Source organism: Oncorhynchus mykiss, chromosome 9 (genome assembly GCF_013265735.2).
Source record: "Oncorhynchus mykiss isolate Arlee chromosome 9, USDA_OmykA_1.1, whole genome shotgun sequence".
In the NCBI taxonomy this organism is placed as follows: domain Eukaryota; kingdom Metazoa; phylum Chordata; class Actinopteri; order Salmoniformes; family Salmonidae; genus Oncorhynchus; species Oncorhynchus mykiss.
Genome location: NC_048573.1, coordinates 17072261 through 17093233, shown reverse-complemented (window position 1 = coordinate 17093233; position 20973 = coordinate 17072261). Strand labels below are relative to the sequence as shown.

The 20973-nt window shown below is 42.8% G+C and overlaps 1 long non-coding RNA gene across 1 annotated transcript; it reads left to right on the top strand.

Moving 5' to 3' along the window:
* Nucleotides 1-12441: 12441 nt before the first annotated feature.
* LOC110531640 lies at nt 12442-16304 on the top strand. Its single transcript, XR_005053198.1, has 7 exons — nt 12442-12552; nt 12700-12750; nt 13022-13092; nt 13205-13267; nt 13397-13463; nt 13987-14034; nt 16285-16304. It is a non-coding gene; the product is annotated as an uncharacterized LOC110531640 (long non-coding RNA).
* Nucleotides 16305-20973: the final 4669 nt, after the last annotated feature.

Below are 20973 nucleotides of genomic sequence, written 5' to 3'. Positions count from 1 at the left end.
TTTCTATTACAGCATATTGGATGACTGTCATTCATATTCCATTCACCCAGTTCAATGTAACATTGATAGGTTTAGGCTACTACATGATACTCAAACTTTCCCCTTGCACACTCTTGCCTGCTGATGTAGGGTGTAATCAATAGTCCAACAGTTGCAAACAAGAGTTTCTATTGGACAAATTCAGATATGTTTATCTCTGTATTGTTCCATTTGCTTCCATTTAGGAAACAGAATCACATGCAAACACAGTTCACTTTCATAGCAGCCACATACAAACAGCTTGTTGCATATATAATTCCTTCTTGCATCCATCTACGCACTCTCCTCTTCCCGCCTTTTTCCATGGCTTGTGGACTTCAGTGCAAAACACATCAGCTGTCTGTGCCGAGACGATGAAAAACTTTCCAACTCAAACCTTCATATCATGACCGCTAACTGCTACACACAGCCTGCATCGTTGTCACGTTGCTAGTAAACCTGTTATAATCTTGCAGTACAGTGTACAGTCAGCAGCAAGCACTTTAGCAGTTACACCGGCGGGCCCTGATTGCAATAAATGAATAAAACCAAAAGCTTGCCTTAACTTGGAAGAGTTCCAGTGTTGGATAGCCATAGCCATAACTAACAAATCATCCCTATCTGTTTGAGCTGGGTGTTTGAGTAGGCTAAACTAGCTATCTGCATTTGATGCTAGCTAAGTAAGTGAAAGTGAAAATATATACTACGAATTATATACTGAACAAAAATATAAATGTAACAATTTAAAAGATTTTACTGAGTTACAGTTCATATGCGGAAATCAGTCAATTGAAATAAATTCATTAATCCCCAATCTTTGGATTTCACATGACTGGGAATTCATATATGCATCTGTCTGTCACAGATTCCTTAGAAGAAATGGGTCCCACAATTGGCATCAGGATCTCGTCACAGTATCTCTGCGCATTCAAATTGCCATCGATAAAATCTAATTGTGTCCATTGTCAGTAGCATATGCCTGCTCATACAATAACCCCACCGCCACAATGGGGCACTCTGTTCACAACGTTGACATCCGCAAACCACTTGCCCACATGACGCCATTTACATGGTCTACGGTTGTGAGGCCGGCTGGACGTACTGACAAATTCTCTAAAAAGATGTTGGAGGTGGCTTATGGAAAATAAATTAACATTAAATTATCTGGAACAACTCTGGTGAACATTCTTGCAGTCAGCATGCCAATTGCACACTCCCTAAAAACTTGAGACATTTGTAGCATTGTGTTGTGTGACAAAACTGCACATTTTAGAGTGTCCTTTTATTGTCCCCAGCACAAGTTGCACCTGTGTAAGAATCATGCTGTTTAATCAGCATCTTGTTATGCCACACCTGTCAGGTGGATGGATTATTTTGGCCAAAAGGATAAATACTCACTTACAGGGATGTAAACAAATTTGTGCACAACATTTAAGAGAAATAAGCTTTTTTTGCGACATTTCTGGGATCTTTTATTTCAGCTCATGAAACATGGGACCATGTTACGCTCCTCGTTTGTAGAGGAATGACCAGACCAAGGTACATCGTGGTAGGCATACATTTTCTGTATTAAATGTTCCACCAAAAAATAAAAAATAAACAACTCAACGAACGTAAAGCTTTGGAGTGCAACACATGCAACAAACAAAAACAAGATCCCACAACTGAAGGTGGGAAAAAGGGCTGCCTAAGTATGATCCCCAATCAGAGACGATAGACAGTTGCCTCTGATTGAGAACCATACCCGGTGTAACGGTTTTCTTCTGGGGAAAGAAATATACAAACTAGAATGCCCACCCAAATCACACCCTGACCTAACCAAATAGAGAAATAAAAAGGCTCTCTAAGGTCAGGACGTGACAGACCAACACTTTACATGTTGCATTTATATTTTTTATTTGTTCAAAACCGTTCAACTATTGTCTTTCTCTCTCTTTGAGTCAACTACTGACCACATTTTATGCACTGCAGTGCTAGCTATCTGTAGCATATGCTTAGAGTACAGACCAGTACGAACAAATATGAAAATTAATGCACTCACTACTATAAATTGTTCTGAATAAAAGCGTCTGCAAAATAACTTTACTTAAATGTAGAAAATGTAGATTCATTTTCTGATCCTTTGATTGGGTGGACAACATGTCAGTTCACGCTGCAAGAGCTCTGATAGTTTGGAGGACATCCTCTGATTGCTGTCATAAATACTTTGCAAGTCTATGGAAGGGGGTGAGAACCATGAGCCTCCTAAGTTTTGTATTAATGTCAATGTACCCAGAGGAGGACAAAAACTAGCTGTCCTCCGGCTATACCATGATGCGGCTGAGGCTGCTGTAAACCTTCATTGCAAAACAATCGTTTTAATAAATTATTTGGTGACGTAAATATATTGCTAGGTTCTAATTTTCAGAGTACAACACTCAACAGACACTAGAAAAGCTTAACCAAGTTTAATTCTTACCAAAGGTTTGATACAGCTGCATTCAGACAACACGTTTCCACCACCACCAGTACAGTTGAAGTGGGAAGTTTACATACACTTAGGTTGGAGCCATTAAAACTCGTTTTTCAACCATTCCACAAATTTCTTGTTAACAAACTATAGTTTTGGCAAGTCGGTTAGGACATCTACTTTGTGCATGACACAAGTAATTTTTTCGAACAATTGTTTACAGACAGATTATTTCACTTATAATTCACTGTATCAAAATTCCAGTGAGTCAGAAGTTTGCATACACTAAGTTGACTGTGCCTTAAAACAGCTTGGAAAATTCCAGAAAATTATGTCATGGCTTAGGAAGCTTCTGATAGGCTAATTTACATCATTTGAGTCAATTGGAGGTGTATCTATCGATGTCTTTCAAGATCAACCTTCAAACTCAGTGCCTCTTTGCTTGACATCATGGGAAATTCTAAAGAAATCAGCCAAGCATGTGCGAGCAAGGAGGCCTACAAACCTGACTCAGTTACACCAGCTCTGTCTGGAGGAATGGGCTAAAATTCACCCAACTTATTGTGGGAAGCTTGTGGAATGCTACCCGAAACATTTGACCCAAGTTAAACAATTTAAAGGCAATGCTACCAAATACTAATTGAGTGTATGTAAACTAAATAAATAAAAGCTGAAATAAATCATTCTCTCTACTATTATTCTGACATTTCACATTCTTAAAATAAAGTGGTGATCCTAACTGACCTAATACAGGGATTTTTTATTAGGATTAAATGTCAGGAATTGTGAAAAACTGAGTTTAAATGTATTTGGCTAAGGTGTATGTAAACTTGGTTTGAACAGTGGTTCATATACCTGTCAGGGTGTAAAGGGAATCAAGCGCTCTGAAACCAGTGATGCTGTACAATCGACAATTTCTGATAAGTCTAACTAATCACTTAAACATCTACATGGGTAACTAGAATCATTTACACTGAGCGTACAAACATTGAGAACACATTCCTAATATTGAGTTGCAACCGTCCACTTTTTGCCCTCGAAAGAGTCTCAATTCATCGGGGCATGGACTCTACAAGGTGTCAAAAGTGTTCCACAGGGATGCTGTCCCATGTTGATTCCAATGCTTCCCACAGGTGTGTCAAGTTGGCTGGATGTCCTTAGGGTGGTGGACCATTCTTGATAGACAAGTGAATCTGTTGAGCGTGAAAAACCCAGGAGCTCCTGGCACCTACTACCATATCCCGTTCAAGGCACTTCAATATTTTGTCTTGCCCATTTACCCTCTGAATGGCACACATAAACAATCCATGTCTCAATTGTCTGAAGGATTTAGAATCCATCTTTAACTTGTCTCCTCCCCTTCATCTACACTGATTGAAGTGGATTTAACAGGTGACACATATGGATTTACCTGATTTACCTGGTCTGTCTATGTCATGGAAAGTCCCTCATGTTTTGTACAATCAGTGTATATTGGATATATCTCGTTTGTTTCCACAGCTCTGCCTGTGGCCTCAGTGAGTGTCTCTCCTCAGGGTCTCCTCTACTCTGGAGAGACAGTCACTCTGCAGTGTGACATATCAGACTACACAGACTGGACGTACCTCTGGTCCAGAAACAACCAACAGCTTTCCAGTCAGACCAGTGATACCATCACCATCTCTCTCCCTGACCAAGCTGGTCAGTACCAGTGTCAGGGGAAAAGGACAAGGCGGCCCCGGTGGTCAAATCTCAGCTTATCTCTCCCCATCATCGTCACTAGTGAGCTATTTTCAATCTAGATATTCTCAAGTCTGAGCCAATGTGGGTTAATCTTACTGAATACAGTCATGCATACTGTAAATTCTAACTAAATGGAGTCAACATACACCCTATGGACAATAGAATTTTATCAAAGCTTTACAGCAACAGCTCAGTTATTTTCAATCACCATGCATATATGCAGATGTTTTAATATTCTGCTCTGAATTTTCTCAGCTCTGCCTGAAACTACACTGACTGTATAGAGCCAAAACCTGTGTTTTCTGGAGAGAGAGTTACTCTGATGTGTTCAGTAGGGTCTGACAGTAGCTGGAGCTACAAGTGGTACAAAGACAGGAATGATTATGTAGCATCCCAGTCTGAAAGACGCACTATAACAGGAGACACCATCACATCAGTAGAGCTGCTGAGTCTGACCAGGGTCTCTACTGGTGTCAGGGAGAGAGAAGATCCAGACCCACATCTGTCACATCTACTCGTGCTACGCCCTCTGGTGTTCATCCAGTGTCTTCCTGACCTGCAGTTCTCCCCCTGTACTCTCTCTCCCCCTCTCCCTCTCTGTGTGATTGTTACGGTGCGTGAATGAGGACCCAAAAGCGAATTAACGTAAACAGAGCTTCTTTAATAACAAAACAAAACGTAGGCTCAGATGGACCGGCAGGTTCCGACAGGACAGGACAAGGTTGCAGCAAACATGACGATAGTCTGGTTCAGGCATGAACAACACAAACAAGAATCCGACAAAGACAGGAGCAGAAACAGAGAGAGATATAGAGGACTAATCAGAGGGAAAAAGGGAACAGGTGGGAAAAGGGGTGACGAGGTAGTTAGGAGGAGACAAGGCACAGCTGGGGGAAAGAGGGGGAGAAAAGGTAACCTAACAACGACCAGCAGAGGGAGACAGGGTGAAGGGAAAGGACAGAAACAAGACACAACATGACAGTACATGACAGTACCCCCCCACTCACCAAGCGCCTCCTGGCGCACTCGAGGAGGAAACCTGGCGGCAACGGAGGAAATCATCGATCAGCGCACGGTCCAGCACGTCCCGAGAGGGAACCCAACTCCTCTCCTCAGGACCGTACCCCTCCCAATCTACTAGGTACTGATGACCACGGCCCCGAGGACGCATGTCCAAAATCCTACGGACCCTGTAGATGGGTGCGCCCTCGACAAGGATGGGGGGGGGGGGGGGAAGACGAGCGGGGGCGCGAAGAACGGGCTTGACACAGGAGACATGGAAGACCGGGTGGACGCGACGAAGATATCGCGGAAGAAGAAGTCGAACTGCGACAGGATTAATGATCCGAGAAATACGGAACGGACCAATGAACCGCGGGGTCAACTTGCGAGAAGTGGTCTTAAGGGGAAGGTTCTGAGTGGAGAGCCAAACTCTCTGACCGCGACAATATCTAGGACTCTTAGTTCTACGCTTATTAGCAGCCCTCACAGTCTGCGCCCTATAACGGCAAAGTGCAGACCTGACCCTCTTCCAGGTGCGCTCGCAACGTTGGACAAAAGCCTGAGCGGAGGGGACGCTGGACTCGGCGAACTGAGATGAGAACAGCGGAGGCTGGTACCCGAGGCTACTCTGAAAAGGAGATAGCCCGGTCGCAGACGAAGGAAGCGAGTTGTGGGCGTATTCTGCCCAGGGGAGCTGTTCTGACCAAGACGCAGGGTTGCGAAAAGAAAGACTGCGTAAGATGCGACCAATAGTCTGATTGGCCCGTTCTGCTTGACCGTTAGACTGGGGGTGAAAGCCGGAAGAGAGACTGACGGAAGCCCCAATCAAACGGCAAAACTCCCTCCAAAATTGAGACGTGAATTGCGGACCTCTGTCCGAAACGACGTCTGACGGAAGGCCATGAATTCTGAAAACATTCTCGATGATGATTTGTGCCGTCTCTTTAGCAGAAGGAAGCTTAGCAAGGGGAATAAAATGAGCCGCCTTAGAGAACCTGTCGACAACCGTAAGAATAACAGTCTTCCCCGCTGACGAAGGCAGTCCGGTGACAAAATCTAAGGCGATGTGAGACCACGGTCGAGAGGGAATGGGAAGCGGCCTGAGACGGCCGGCAGGAGGAGAGTTACCGGACTTAGTCTGCGCGCAGACCGAACAAGCAGCCACGAAGCGACGCGTGTCATATTCCCGGGTGGGCCACCAAAAGCGCTGGCGAATGGAAGCAAGCGTACCCCGAACGCCAGGGTGGCCGGCTAACTTGGCAGAGTGAGCCCACTGAAGAACGGCCAGACGAGTAGGAACGGGAACGAAAAGAAGGTTCCTGGGACAAGCGCGCGGTGACGGAGTCTGAGTGAGTGCTTGCTTTACCTGCCTCTCAATTCCCCAGACAGTCAACCCGACAACACGCCCCTCAGGGAGAATCCCCTCGGGGTCAGTGGAGGCTACTGAAGAACTGAAGAGGCGAGATAAAGCATCAGGCTTGGTGTTCTTAGAGCCCGGACGATAAGAAATCACGAACTCGAAACGAGCGAAAAACAGCGCCCAGCGCGCCTGACGCGCATTAAGTCGTTTGGCAGAACGGATGTACTCAAGGTTCCTATGGTCAGTCCAAACGACAAAAGGAACGGTCGCCCCCTCCAACCACTGTCGCCATTCGCCTAGGGCTAAGCGGATGGCGAGCAGTTCGCGGTTTCCCACATCATAGTTACGTTCCGACGGCGACAGGCGATGAGAAAAATACGCGCAAGGGTGGACCTTGTCGTCAGAGAAGGAGCGCTGAGAAAGAATGGCTCCCACGCCCACCTCTGACGCGTCAACCTCGACAATGAACTGTCTAGAGACGTCAGGTGTAACAAGGATAGGTGCGGATGTAAAACGATTCTTGAGGAGATCAAAAGCTCCCTGGGCGGAAACGGACCACTTAAAGCACGTCTTGACAGAAGTAAGGGCTGTGAGAGGGGCTGCCACCTGACCGAAATTACGGATGAAACGACGATAGAAGTTCGCGAAGCCGAGAAAGCGCTGCAACTCGACGCGTGACTTAGGGACGGGCCAATCAATGACAGCTTGGACCTTAGCGGGATCCATCTTAATGCCTTCAGCGGAAATAACAGAACCGAGAAATGTGACGGAGGAGGCATGAAAAGAGCACTTCTCAGCCTTCACAAAAAGACAATTCTCTAAAAGGCGCTGGAGGACACGTCGAACGTGCTGAACATGAATCTGGAGTGACGGTGAAAAAATCAGGATATCGTCAAGGTAAACGAAAACAAAGATGTTCAGCATGTCTCTCAGGACATCATTGACTAATGCCTGAAAGACAGCTGGAGCGTTAGCGAGGCCGAAAGGAAGAACCCGGTATTCAAAGTGCCCTAACGGAGTGTTAAACGCCGTCTTCCACTCGTCCCCCTCCCTGATGCGCACGAGATGGTAAGCGTTACGAAGGTCCAACTTAGTGAAAAACCTGGCTCCCTGCAGGATCTCGAAGGCTGAAGACATAAGAGGAAGCGGATAACGATTCTTCACTGTTATGTCATTCAGCCCTCGATAATCTATGCAGGGGCGCAGGGACCCGTCCTTCTTCTTAACAAAAAAAACCCCCGCTCCGGCGGGAGAGGAGGAGGGGACTATGGTACCGGCGGCAAGAGCTACAGACAAATAATCTTCGAGAGCCTTACGTTCGGGAGCCGACAGAGAGTATAGTCTACCCCGGGGGGGAGTGGTTCCCGGAAGGAGATCAATGCTACAATCATACGACCGGTGTGGAGGAAGAGAGGTGGCCCTGGACCGACTGAACACCGTGCGCAGATCGTGATATTCCTCCGGCACCCCTGTCAAATCACCAGGCTCCTCCTGTGAAGAAGAGACAGAGGAAACAGGAGGGATAGCAGACATTAAACATTTCACATGACAAGAGACGTTCCAGGAGAGGATAGAATTACTAGACCAATTAATGGAAGGATTATGACAAACTAGCCAGGGATGGCCCAAAACAACAGGTGTAAAAGGTGAACGAAAAATTAAAAAAGAAATGGTTTCGCTATGATTACCAGAAACAGTGAGGGTTAAAGGTAGCGTCTCACGCTGAATCCTGGGGAGAGGACTACCATCCAGGGCGAACAAGGCCGTGGACTCCCTTAACTGTCTGAGAGGAATGTCATGTTCCCGAGCCCAGGTCTCGTCCATAAAACAGCCCTCTGCCCCAGAGTCTATTAAGGCACTGCAGGAAGCTGACGAACCGGTCCAGCGTAGATGGACCGACAAGGTAGTGCAGGATCTTGAAGGAGAGACAGGAGTAGTAGCGCTCACCAGTAGCCCTCCGCTTACTGATGAGCTCTGGCTTTTACTGGACATGAAGTGACAAAATGACCAGCAGAACCGCAATAGAGACAGAGGCGGTTGGTGATTCTCCGTTCCCTCTCCTTAGTCGAGATGCGGATACCTCCCAGCTGCATAGGCTCAGCACCCGAGCCGGCAGAGGAAGATGGTAGTGATGCGGAGAGGGGGGCAACGGAGAACGCGAGCTCCTTTCCACGAGCTCGGTGACGAAGATCAACCCGTCGCTCAATGCGAATAGCGAGTTCAATCAAGGAATCCACGCTGGAAGGGACCTCCCGGGAGAGAATCTCATCCTTTACCTCTGCGCGGAGACCCTCCAGAAAACGAGCGAGCAAAGCCGGCTCGTTCCAGCCACTGGAGGCAGCAAGAGTGCGAAACTCAATAGAGTAGTCTGTTATGGATCGATTACCCTGACATAGGGAAGACAGGGCCCTGGAAGCCTCCTCCCCAAAAACAGATCGATCAAAAACCCGTATCATCTCCTCCTTAAAGTCCTGATACTGGTTAGTACACTCAGCCCTTGCCTCCCAGATTGCCGTGCCCCACTCACGAGCCCGTCCAGTAAGGAGAGATATGACGTAGGCGACACGAGCAGTGCTCCTGGAGTAAGTGTTGGGCTGGAGAGAAAACACAATATCACACTGGGTGAGGAACGAGCGGCATTCAGTGGGCTCCCCAGAGTAACACGGCGGGTTATTGATTCTGGGCTCCGGAGATTCGAAAGCCCTGGAAGTGGCCGGTGGATCGAGGCGGAGATGGTGAACCTGTTCTGTGAGGTTGGAGACTTGGGTGGCCAGGGTCTCAACGGCATGTCGAGCAGCAGACAATTCCTGCTTGTGTCTGCCTAGCATCGCTCCCTGGATCTCGACGGCTGAGTGGAGAGGATCCGAAGTCGCTGGGTCCATTCTTGGTCGGATTCTTCTGTTACGGTGCGTGAATGAGGACCCAAAAGCGAATTAACGTAAACAGAGCTTCTTTAATAACAAAACAAAACGTAGGCTCAGATGGACCGGCAGGTTCCGACAGGACAAGGTTGCAGCAAACATGACGATAGTCTGGTTCAGGCATGAACAACACAAACAAGAATCCGACAAAGACAGGAGCAGAAACAGAGAGAGATATAGAGGACTAATCAGAGGGAAAAAGGGAACAGGTGGGAAAAGGGGTGACGAGGTAGTTAGGAGGAGACAAGGCACAGCTGGGGGAAAGAGGGGGAGAAAAGGTAACCTAACAACGACCAGCAGAGGGAGACAGGGTGAAGGGAAAGGACAGAAACAAGACACAACATGACAGTACATGACAGTGATTGTATGGTTGGAGACAGATGTGCTGGAGAGTACTGGTGCAGAGCTGGGAGAGGAGACCCAGTCTACTACACCCTGTACAGTGACCCAGTCCATGTTACTGGTGAGTCTAAAATGGTTTTATGATAAATTGATACCATTTTACATTGATCAAATGTAATTTAGGGTGTAATATTTTGTCTACTTACTGTATCCCAACAACTGTCGCTAACTTGAAGCTATATTCACGAGAAGACCTGTTGATAAATAAATACATTTAAAATTGTGTAATTCTTTATTCAGTTGTCTGTGCAGAGACATGTGGCTGTTCTGACCCTCCAACCCAACTGGACCCAGATATTCATTAGAGAGACTGTCACTATGAGATGTGACATACAGGGAGGAGGAGACAGATGGTATAAGATGGTATAAGAATAGTCAGTTAGTGATCCCCTTTAACACAAAGAATGAGTACAGAATCAGTCCTGTCTACATGTCTAACAGTGGATCATATACCTGTGAGGGTGTAAAGGGAAACAAGTTCTCCAAGACCAGTGATGATGTACAACTGAATGTGTCTGGTAAGTCTATCTAATCATGTCAACATCTCCATGGGTTGCTAAGACTGAAAGTTTGAAAACTGACTCTCTCTGGCCTAAAACCAGAAACCTCAACCTGTCCTGAGTATCTCTCCTCAGTGGCTGAACCCTGGAGACTCAGTGACTCTGAGCTGTGAAGTTGACAAGACGTCTACAGACTGGAGGTTCTCCTGGTACAGGACTGTTCCCCACAGAGCTGGGTTACCCTCTCTATCAGACAAGTCTTACTCTCTACAGCCCCTATCTGAAAATGTGACTAGTGAAGACTCCTACACTCTGATCCCTGCTGGTCCTACTCCCACAGGAGGATATGTGTGTAGAGCTGGGAGAGGAGACCCAGTCTATGACACACACTACAGTGAACCTCAGTTTCTCTGGTCAGGAGGTAAATTACTGCTTTTGAAACTGCTGTGAATCATATTTAAGTCACCCTCATGTCTATATAACTATAGGTTTGACTATCTCTCATTGTTTCAGATCTGCAGCCTTCATTGTCTCTCAGAATAAGTCCCAACACAACTCAACACTTTAGATCAAAGTCTCTCTCACTGAGCTGTGAGAAGAAGGGGAACTCTACTGGATGGAGACTGTTGAGATACACAGAGAGAGGAGTAGAGTCAGGGTGTGTCTCTAACTGGGGATCAATAACAGGGTCCACATGTACCATCAGGTCCACATACACATGGCACAGTGGAGTGTACTGGTGTGAGTCTGGATCAGGAGAGTACAGTTATGCTGTCAACATCACAGTGGATGGTATGTCTATTGTACGACATTCACAGACAAAACAACAATATTTCAATGTATGATAGGATGTTCAATTCTGTAACTGAATTGCATCTCTTATAAAATACAAGATCATAATATTTTGAGGGTGATGACTCCAGTATACAGATTTACAGTATTATTTATATATTATGTTACACAGATGGTAATGTGATCCTGGAGAGCCCTGTCCATCCCCTGACTGAAGGAGACTCTGTGACTCTGCGCTGCAAATACTGGACAACCAGCTCAAACATCAAGATCAACATCATTTCTACAAAGATGGAACACTCATCAAGAATGAGACCACGGGAGAGATGACCATCCCTGCAGTATCCAAATCAGATGAAGGATTCTACACATGCAAATACCCTGACAAGGGAGAATCACCAGAGAGCTGGATGACAGTGAGAGGTGAGAAAACATTTACTATCTCAAGTTAACTTTTCATCATCTGTGTGATGTACTTGTGATTTTAGTGTTGATGTTAACATACGTTTGGATTTGTACTCCCATAGAAAATATGATCTCTAAACTAAATTATCAAAAGATATAGGCCGGTCTATACACCAGTCCAGTACCTCCACATCTGACATCTTCACCTGCAGATCATCTGAGGGGGGGATGGTAGGGATGAGGGTTGTTGTGGGTGCTGAGGAGTATTTCTGTCTGTAATAAAGCACTTTTCAGGGGGAAAACTCATTCTGATTGACTGTGTCTGGCTCTCCAGTATGTGGGTCTGGCTCCAAAGTGGGTGGGCCTATGCCCTCCCAGGCCCACCCATAGCTATGCCCCTCCCCAGTCATGTGAAATCCATAGATTTTTTTCAATTGACTGATTTCCTTATTTGAACTGTAACTCAGTAAAATCATAGAAATTGTTGCACGTTGAGTTTATATTTTTGTTCAGAGTCTGATGGTGTTTTGCTGTTTTCTCTCCAGCCGTAGCTCCTGGATCCTCTACATCAGTCCTAGTAGGAGTGGTTGTGGGTCTGATTGTTGCTGGTGTTCTATGGTCATTCTCCTGGTCCTGCTGTGTCGATAAGAAAAAAATCTCACCTTTGGTGTTTTTATAATCATTTAACCTTTTAGTTCATGTTTAGTTAGAAATGTTTCTAAGTACAATAGTTTAAAACATAAATTACCCTATATAATAGTATGCATTTCTTGTTACAGGTTCCTGTTTTCACAGAATATTCTTGTAAGTACACCTGTCTCTCAACTATGTTAATTTAGTAACATATCGTCTTAGTTCTTCATGAGTATCTCTCTCCCTCTAGGCACCCCCAGACCCAGAGCACCAACCAGGACCCCCAACAGGACCAAGGATCTACCCAGGGTCAGGCTCCTGATGCTGGGTATACATGTCTGCAGCATGGTCAGTTTCTCAGCCCAGACTTTAGCACTCTCTGTAACCTCATACACTGTCTCATCAACATCCACTTTATATAACATGCTACTGTACTCTCTGTCCCTGAGGGAGAACCAACCAAACTAACCTGTCTCTCTCTTCTTTGACCAACAGGTGGTGTTCACGTCTACGATACGATCAATCCCTCAGACAACTATAATAATGGTACTGTATACTGTGTTATGTTTAGTATGAATACAGGAAAGAGTTAGTGCTGTATTCAGTCCGTATCGTGGAAGTTCAGCGTTACAGTGTGATTTAAATTTAAAGGCAATGTACCCACGTTAGTGGAGACTACATTCAAGGTAAACACTGTATATTTAGACTCAATCAAAAATGACCTTTACATTTCTGTCAGTCAATCTGTAACCCTTCATCAATACAGACTGAATAGAGTCCTAAGTAGAGATATTAGTGTTTCACCTGTATGTTTCAGATGCTGCTGTTGGACCAAGTCATTTGACATACGCCCAGATTCAACTCACAAAGTTGGACAAGAAAAAGAAGGTGACTAAACTGTGACATCAATTAATAATGTGCAGTGTGTCAAAGATTAGTTGAAACATTTTAAAATGTTTTAAAATACAACAAAATCTCTGCCCCTCTTCCTCCTTCTCAGAAAAGCCAGCTGATCCAAAAGAAAGTCCAGTCTACTCTGAGGTGAAGACAGGGAAAGCCACAAGTAAGACCCATTCTACTAGTTGGCAGTTAGTCACTAAATTTACAATTTGAGAGTTTTGATGAAGAGGCAGAATATTAAATAAGATTATTCCTTAATTTGTTGACTGGAAATGTCCATTGTCATCCGCAGCTGGACCTGTTGATGTGACCTATGCTGAGGTTGTCCTCCAAAAGAAGACCAAAGCCAAGAAGAAGAGGTAAGACTGTGTCACGTTCTGACCTTTATTTCCGTTGTTTTGTATTTATTTAGTATGGTCAGGGCGTGAGTTGGGTGGGCAGTCTATGTTTGTTTTTCTATGTTTTGGGGCATTTCTATGTTTTCGGCCTAGTATGGTTCTCAATCAGAGGCAGGTGTCATTAGTTGTCTCTGATTGAGAATCATACTTAGGTAGCCTGGGTTGCACTGTTTGTTTGTGGGTGATTGTCTATGTTAGTGGCTTGTGTCAGCACCGGTCTCATTTTGTAGCTTCACGGTCGTATTTGGTTTATTGTTTTCGTTACTCTTTTGCATAGTGTTCAGTCTTTCTTTATTAAAGATTCACCATGGACACTTACCACGCCGCATATTGGTCCTCTGATCCTTCTCGCCTCTCCTCTTCAGACGAAGAGGAGGACGATCGTGACAGACTGGACATCCCTCCCTCCATATTCCCCCTATCAGAACCTCACACCTCTGACCACATATTGAATATCTATATATTTTATCCTCACTCCCTACAGAAACAACCCCACCTGAGACAGATTCAGTCTATTCTCAACTGAAGCCAGGTAAGACTAATATCCATATGCTATTGATACTAATATGATACTTATATGTAACCCTCTCACCACAGACTTGGACAGATCAGCAAGGGAATAAGGGTGAAAAACACATCTCAGTGTATGAACTTGTATGATATTGACTGGTGTAAAGTACTTAAGTAAAAATGATTTCAGGTACTACTTAACACTTTGGTTATCTTTACTTTAAACTTTAATATTCATACTTTTACTTTTACTTTACATTTCTAAAGAAAATCATGTACTTTTTACTCCATATATTTTCCTTGACACCCAAAAGTACTTAGCAGGACAGGATAATGGTCCAATTCACCCACTTATCAAGAGAACACGTGGTCATCCCTACTGCCTCTGATATGGCGGACTCACTAAACACAAATGCATCGTTTGTAAATTATGTCTGAGCGTTAGAGTGTGCCCCTGACTAATCGTACATTTTCAAAACAATAAAATGGTGCCATCTGGTTTGCTTATTTTATGGGATTTGAAAATATTTATAATTTTCCTTTTGATATTTAAGTATATTTTAGCAATTACATTTACTTTTGATACTTTAGTATGTTTAGAACTAAATACTTTGACGCCTTGACCTTAGATATCTCTGTTTTTCTATATATTTTGGTTAGGTCAGGGTGTGACTAGGGTGGGTACTCTAGTTTTTTGTATGTCTATGGGGTTTTGTATGTCTAGGGGTTTTTGTATGTCTAGGTTTTTTTTGTATGCCTATGGTTTTTGTAGGTCTAGGGGTTTTTGTATATCTATGTTGGCCTGATTTGTTTCCCAATCAAAGACAGCTGTTTATCGTTGTCTCTGTTAGGGGATCATATTTAGGTAGCCCTTTTTCCCACTTTCTGGTGGGGGATCTTGACTATGTGTAGTTGCCTGTCAGCACTATATTGTATAGATTCACGTTTTGTTAGTTCGGTGTTCATTCTTTTAATAAAGAGATTGTACGCATACCACGCTACGCCTTGGTCTCCTTCGTACGAAGGAGACAATACTTTTAGACTTACTCAAGATGTACATTACTTGGTGACTTTCACTTGAGTAACTTTCTATTAAGGTATCTATACTTTTACTCAATTCTGACAATTGGGTACTTTTTACACCACTGCTTGCTAGAGGAAAAGAAGAGGCTAGGGATATTACTAATAGATAAATAAAGGCTTATATTACTGTTTCCAGAATGTTCTCCGATGCAACAAAATGAATGACTCAAAGAAAATACAAACACACAGAATGCAATTTAATGTGAATATATTATCAATAAAATGTTAGCAGATACACAGATACCACACAATCAATTACAATACAAGAATAAAAAGATAACCCCCGGGTACAGAGAGTGTACTCTTAAAACTCAGTCACTGACACTGTTCGACCTAGCAAGCAGCAAAACAGCTCCTGATCCGTTAAGGTAAGCTACCATGCTGAAATTCTCCACACAGCGGCAGATGAATTCAGGTCAATTCTATAAATATATAACACAACATTCTGTACACTTGTAAGAGAAATTAAGCAACAGTCTCTTTGCTAAATGCAATTCATAATCTCTTCAAATGTAAAAGTTGTAAGTTTAAAAACGATAGTGTTCGTCCCAGATCTCTTCATGTCTCGAGCAGCATCACCCCTTCCAGTGCCTCAAAAGTAGTATTCACGCAATAGGCCATTTGACTTCATGATAATGCCCTTGGAGTTTAAGAGTTGTTTTTAAAAGACCGATATGTCTTTTAAATGTCACCCGATCTGAGTTTTGGCCTTCCAATAGAACAAGAAACAGAAAGAGAGTTCCTGTCACGACTTCCGCCAAAGTTGTTACCCAGAAATGATTTGTTATTGAGATGAAAACAGCTGCAATGGACTTTTAAATTACTGACGTTTTTTTTAAAGCTTGAACATGAAAGTAACACAACAGACTGAACAACAGAGGATGTAGAAAAACAACATGCTTCTAATGCATGGTTTATCAGGGTACTGATGCTCATATATCATAGTATACTGTATCTACTCACAGTATATCTCTGTTTTAGTCTTAGGACTTTGTTTGACTGCATGCTCAAAGAAATGTTGTGTGGTGATATGTTACAGGTCCTTGATGGAGGGATAAATAACTTTGTGTGGTGATGTGTTACAGGTCCTTAAAGGAGATGGAGGGATAAATAACTTTGTGTGGTGATATGTTACAGGTCCTTAAAGGAGATGGAGGGATAAATAACTTTGTGTGGTGATATGTTACAGGTCCTTGAGGGAGATGGAGGGATAAATAACTTTGTGTGGTGATATGTTACAGGTCCTTGAGGGAGATGGAGGGATAAATAACTTTGTGTGGTGATATGTTACAGGTCCTTGAGGGAGATGGAGGGATAAATAACTTTGTGTGGTGATATGTTACAGGTCCTTGAGGGAGATGGAGGGATAAATAACTGTGTGGTGATATGTTACAGGTCCTTGAGGGAGATGGAGGGACACACCATCAGAGGAGAAGTAGGAGCCATCTGGAAACATGGGTTATACATGCTCGATGCACGCAAGCACACACACATGCAGGCATGCTCACACACACACAAACAAACGCGCCCACACACACACAAATGCACACACGCATGCAGAAGAACACGCAAATACAGAAAAAATACATTCATTTTTGTGAAGTATTCCAAAAACACATGTTTTCATGTGATCACATGTTAAGTTAATGTGATAACGTGATCTTATTTGAAGTTAATATGATAACATGTGACATGTGAAGCAACATGTGATGACATGAAACTGTACATGTGAAAACGTGATTTCACATTACATTTCTCATGTGTTTTTTCTGTGAGGGACACACACACAATAACACCTTGTACATGAAGGATTTGTATGTTATTTTAATTTACCAGATAAATACAACAAATATATTCTATTTAACCCTGTGTGTATTACTGTAACAGCTTAAATAAAGGATATGTTGTAATGATAGAATTACTGTAGCTGTTTATAAGATCTATCTGCTTTGTATTGTGTATTGAATTGTTTGGTTGTTAAAATACTGAAATGTATTATCATTGATTCATTATTTCTGTCATTCAGATGATAGAATAACATATTTTGTATATGAATGTCACATATACATGTTTGCTTCTAATAACCTGTACTTTTAAAATATCTTTGCATCATGCTTTTTAAAAAAACATGACATTTTCTATCCACCAGATGGAATGAATGCTTTGTTACAGTAAACAGATATTGTCCTCATGGTCAACTGTTCCATACAACCAACCTACTTTGGTCAGCTCTCCTTTCAGCCTAATAGAGTTCTTGTCTCCTCAACATTACAGGAAAAGTGTTAGGAAGGAAACATTGTTGACAGCCTCACAACATTGTTGACAGCCTCACAACATTGTTGACAGCCTCACAACATTGTTGACAGCCTCACAACATTGTTGACAGCCTCACAACATTGTTGACAGCCTCACAACATTGTTGACAGCCTCACAACATTGTTGACAGCCTCACAACATTGTTGACAGCCTCACAACATTGTTGACAGCCTCACAACATTGTTGACAGCCTCACAACATTGTTGACAGCCTCACAACATTGTTGACAGCCTCACAACATTGTTGACAGCCTCACAACATTGTTGACAGCCTCACAACATTGTTGACAGCCTCACAACATTGTTGACAGCCTCACAACATTGTTGACAGCCTCACAACATTGTTGACAGCCTCACAACATTGTTGACAGCCTCACAACATTGTTGACAGCCTCACAACATTGTTGACAGCCTCACAACATTGTTGACAGCCTCACAACATTGTTGACAGCCTCACAACATTGTTGACAGCCTCACAACATTGTTGACAGCCTCACAACATTGTTGACAGCCTCACAACATTGTTGACAGCCTCACAACATTGTTGACAGCCTCACAACATTGTTGACAGCCTCACAACATTGTTGACAGCCTCACAACATTGTTGACAGCCTCACAACATTGTTGACAGCCTCACAACATTGTTGACAGCCTCACAACATTGTTGACAGCCTCACAACATTGTTGACAGCCTCACAACATTGTTGACAGCCTCACAACATTGTTGACAGCCTCACAACATTGTTGACAGCCTCACAACATTGTTGACAGCCTCACAACATTGTTGACAGCCTCACAACATTGTTGACAGCCTCACAACATTGTTGACAGCCTCACAACATTGTTGACAGCCTCACAACATTGTTGACAGCCTCACAACATTGTTGACAGCCTCACAACATTGTTGACAGCCTCACAACATTGTTGACAGCCTCACTCAATAATGAAATGTTAGGCATTACATTGGATACTGACTTTAATACACAAATAATACCCCTGGTAATAGAATACAATACAATATAATGCAAGGTTGATCAGTTATAGTTCAGTTGCAACATCAGGAAATACTATCAGAAACAAATATGAAGAACTTGAGACACTGACATCCTTTCTCTGATAAAAATATAGTGATGTGCAACATTTTATAACCCCCCTCATCTAAGATAGTAATGACCTCTTACTATACTTCAACATTAAACTACTGTAGTTCTACAACCAACACACACAAATACCTTGACTGTTTAAAATAAATGAAAAAATTAAATGTGGACATTCACACCTATGATTGCAAAGGGGTCTTCCAAGTAAACAAAGGTCAGACTCATAAGTCAGAATGTGATATAACATGGTAACAATATTGAATGTTTCCATACTGTGTTGAATTGCAAGTGCTAACCTACATATGCATGACTAACAGTTCTTGCATATTGCCTCCTCATCATACAGACAAGGTCAAGGTGATTCATGACTTTAGTTGTTGTCTGACTCTGACTGATATTCCCTGCATGGTTGGTAAGACCACTGTTCCAGTTAGGGGGGTTATGTGTCTATGTGTTTAGACCTATGTGGTCAGACAGACAGACAGACAGACTGACAGCAGAGGTCAAAGTGTCACTGCCATATAATTAGGAATTAGAATACTACAATGGACATGAACCTTCTTATGATGGGATAAATGGCAGCCATTTTAGTTAGGGAGTTGCTCAATCATGGTTTGCCAGTTCTGTGATAAGATTTTGTGTAAAATAATGAATCTGAAGAATTCATTTGCGCTCTATGTTTGCTAGCTAGCTAGCCAGCCAGTTTCAGAGGAATGATTCCAAACATTATTTTAATCAACTGCCAATATGTCAACATTCCATGCAAACAATGCAGTCCACAGCCATACTCTGGATGAAATCAGTTGACAATAGGACTTGGAAAAGTTTGAAATGCAACATTGCATAATAATAACATGACAACTTTCCAACAATACGCAAATGGAGACATTTATAGTCTGTTCACATATACTGAGTATACTAAACATTAAGAACACCTTCCTGATGTTGAGATGCACCCCCCTTCCCCCCCTTTTCCCTCAGAACAACCTCAATTAGTCGGGACGTGGACTCCACCAAGTGTTGTAAGCCTTCCTCAGGGATGCTGGCCCATGTTGACCAATGCTTCCCACAGTTGTGTCAAATTGGCTGGATGTCCTTTGGGTGGTGGTACATTCTTGATACACACAGGAACCTGTTGAATGTGAAAAACCTAGCAACATTGCAGTTCTTGACACGCCTGGCACCTACAGTACTACCATACCCTATTCAAAGGCACTTAAATCTTTTGTCTTGCCTGTTCACATCAATCCATGTCTCAATTGTGTCAAGGCTTAAACATCCTTATTTAACCTGTCTCCTACCCTTCATCTTCACTGATTGAAGTGGATTTAACAACTGACTTCAGTGAGGGGTCATTGCTTCACCTTGATTCACCTGGTCAGTCTATGTCATGACATCAATAAGGGATCTTTCACCTGGATTCACCTGGTCAGTCTATGTCATGGAAAAAGCAGGTGTTCTTAATGTTTTGTATATTCTGTGTATATTTTAGAGGCTATTTATACAGACAATTGGTATGAAACCCATATAAAGTGTAATTATAAATATATGACGATATTTTAGGTTGACAATAATTCTATTACACATTTTCTGATATATTACCTTACTTTTATTTTCCTGCATAAGTAAAATCAGGATTCTGTCTATTCTGGCATTCATTCCAATTAGACTGGTTTGGATTTCTCCCTGAACAATATGGCTGCCATCTTTACCCCATTTTGGAACTTTGAGGGTCTATGACACAGCCTTAAGTCTTATTGGGTATGATGCTAAATCCTAATATAATATGATGCATAATCCCAATTTAATACTGTATATAACATCATATATCATCAAATCACTTCTAATAATAATACATTTCAGAATGACACAACCTTTCAATGTCACTTTTTGTCGGCTCTCTTGGAGCCTGATACTGACAGCTGTGGAAGCAACTGTTGTTTTCTGTGAATCTATTTGTTTAACCGGTGACAGTGACACTATTATTATATTTACATACTGTCTCTGTTGCTTGTTGTCCAAGGCAGGTAAATGATGTGGTGAGGTTTATTCACATGAGGTATTAGTCCTTTGATCCTATTTCATGCTTTTAAAATGACCAAACATGTACCAATGTGTATGAAATACTCAGTTACTAGTACTACTACTCCTAATACTACTACTACTACTGTATCACCATGGCTCACAATACATTTGACATACAGCACTCTCCACTGTGTTATTCCAGCATGACTCAACAAAAAGAGAGATGTGTGTCAGTTCATTAATGTCATGCTATTGTTATCAGATGACAGATCTCTGTAATGTGTTGCATGGAGAATACATGTTGAGCTCCAGAACCATCTTACTGATTAGATACGGTCATCAGTTGTCCACATTCAATACATTCCACTAGGTGTCTCATCAGTGCCATTATTCACAATATTTACTAATAATATCTCCTTTTTTCTGCTTCATATACAG